Source organism: Montipora capricornis, chromosome 10 (assembly GCF_036669925.1).
Source record: "Montipora capricornis isolate CH-2021 chromosome 10, ASM3666992v2, whole genome shotgun sequence".
Classification (NCBI taxonomy): Eukaryota; Metazoa; Cnidaria; class Anthozoa; order Scleractinia; family Acroporidae; genus Montipora; species Montipora capricornis.
The window spans coordinates 60,103,873-60,106,372 of record NC_090892.1 but is presented as its reverse complement, the minus strand read 5'-3'; the positions used below and the strand labels follow the sequence as shown (position 1 = coordinate 60,106,372).

General features: G+C 43.2%; 1 long non-coding RNA gene across 1 annotated transcript in view; it reads right to left on the bottom strand.

Annotated features, from left to right (window-relative positions):
- LOC138021515 (uncharacterized) overlaps positions 1-670 on the bottom strand; it is a 14,076-nt gene extending 13,406 nt beyond the window's left edge. Inside the window, exon 1 of the long non-coding RNA XR_011126378.1 lies at positions 539-670. This is a non-coding gene — a long non-coding RNA (uncharacterized lncRNA). The remainder of the gene's footprint in view (positions 1-538) is intronic.
- Between the last annotated feature and the right edge of the window lie 1,830 nt (positions 671-2,500).

Below are 2,500 nucleotides of genomic sequence, written 5' to 3'. Positions count from 1 at the left end.
CCCCTGGCGAAAAAAAATAAAATAAAGCAAAATATCGGGAACCCATGGAAATTTCTGGAGCTGTTGAATAGGTGGTTTGCAATCAATCTCTTGAGACACAGACAACAATGCTTTAATATAATTGCTGGTGGCTAATGACAGATCTTTTGTTTTCGTCCACCAAAATACCGGCAATGAAGTAATGTGAAAACCACAAGGGGCTGACTTGGAGCTACCAGAGAGAGAAAAACACATGCACAAGTTTATGCTTGAGCTTTGTAGCAAAGCCTATTCACGGTCACTACTTGAATTCACTGTCATCCATTTGACGGCGAACCAGTTTTGCTCGGTGGGCCTAAGTCAAGAATGAGATCCTACATATGACAGAAATATTGTGGTTGTTGGAGTAAAATACAAAGGCTTGAAATCACAGAGCAGCAGCCACGACGAATCAGAAGGTTTATGCATGGATAATAAGTGCTAATAAAAATAATTTTTACCTAAGGATTCGCGGAGTCGAAAAGAAAAGAGAAAAAAATAAAGAAAAGAGGAAACTTACCATTGAAATCTTAAACGTCTTCACAATGAGTGGAATATTGCGCGTCTTAGTGTGTCTTTCCTCGAGGGAGCGAGCGAATGAGGTAATGTAAGATTGAGAGGGTGAGGTGAATCTATTTTATAGGTAGCCTCCCACGCAAACATTCTTAGGGCTTCGTCAAGCGTTTCTCCCTTTTCCTTTGTGGGGGAAAAAGCGTGACGAAACCCTAAGAACGCTTGCGTGGGAAGATATATTTGCCAACGAGTCACCCTCGCGAGGACGCGAGGGTGACGGGGGGCAGCATTAAAGAGCCGACGCGCGAGTTAATTTTGGTACAGCCAGAAGAAATCTCGAATAAAAGGTAATGTAAGAGTGACATCATCGGTGATTGTTTTCGAGGTAGCCAATGGCATCGCGGCATTTTTTATCGAAACCAATCACATCAGGAGGATCATTATTGGTGACCAGATTGACCTCATGGTCATTTTCTGGTGTATTCCCGCATTCTAGATCTCCTGTTGGCCATTGTGCGAAATAAACCAGGAAGGAAAAGGTGAGTGGAAATCTTGACTTCATTCACTCGTGAGCGTAGTCTTCTTGCGTGTACTTTAATTAAGTGTTTTTGGGAGCCAGAGTGTCGCAAATCTAGCAACTAGTAGACTGAAGAATCGTCCAGGGAGGTAGTTATGAGGGGGACATTGGGATTTTCGGTTCTGCGATTCTGGCTATTTTTTAGATCGGTTTTGTGCAAAAAGACTTCGGTTTTTCGGTTTTGGTGTTCATTGCGGTTTGCGGATTTTTCGTTTTTTAGCATCTGGTTTTCGGTTTTCGTAGAAAATACTAGCGCTTTTTCGGTTTTGTTATCCGATTTGGTTTTTCGGTGTTCCTATATTTTGTCCTATTTGGGTTCCGGTTTCTTTTCGATTTGAGTGGCAATTGACTTCGAATAGCCGCGAAACGCCAAAGTTATTGAATGAGATGAATTCCTTAGGGCAGTTGGCGCAATCTACCAAACTTTCTCTGTCCATAACAAGGGCGCTTCATATGAAAAGAAGACAGCAGAAAAAGCGATTGGTTTGGTTCACCATCGCAAAACTGTACTTGAAGAGCATGCATATCGAATACGTGCTGAGAGTAACATCACTGGCGCCCTAAATGGTCCCCAAGGTCATGTCTCTGCAACAGTAAACTCTGTCCAGTTAATGGAATGGGGACTAGGAGGGACTAGCAGACATTCTAGGAGAGCATGACTACCAAGCACTTGATCTTTTAAGCTGTATGACATTAGACGTTGAAAATTGCCACACCACTGTTTGTTCTAAGAACGTTAACGTCTAAGCTCGAATATGCCAGGTCGTTTGGTAAAACAATGAAGGAGAACGTCAAACCTGCTACAAGCTGAGCTGCGTATTATAACACCAGGCGAAGGTCCTCGTAACCAAAGCCCGACACAACGGTGTCTCCTCATAACGTACCGTTGATGGTGCCTATATCCGTTGTCAACCTTCCTGCAAATGACTGTGACCTCTTACGCAACTGGGCCTCAGCATATGGTGCTGCAGTAAGACAAAGGACAGGGCGGCAGGAAACTACAATGGCTAAGCACGGAACATTGCCAGAGTAATCTTTATTAACGCCATCTCGAAGTTGGTGATAAGGTTAATCTGAACTTTGGAGTGGATGAAGATGAAGGACCCCATGAAGATCTGAACGAGCATGAAGTGAGTGAGGAAGCTAATGACTCCGACGAAGGCCAGAAAGAATTTGATCAAAAAGTAGTGACGAAGAAGTTGAAGTCAGTGCAGATGACAACAATTCCCAGGATCAGCACGATGAATTAGGGACATCGACGAATTTTCTCTTTGGTGTAAGGTCGCGATGTGGAAGGGCGGTGAGGTTCAATAATCGACTACTGTTTTAAGTCAGTATCTGTTTATTACCACATTTAACCTTAAAGCAAGTTCCCGTTGCCATGTAAAACAA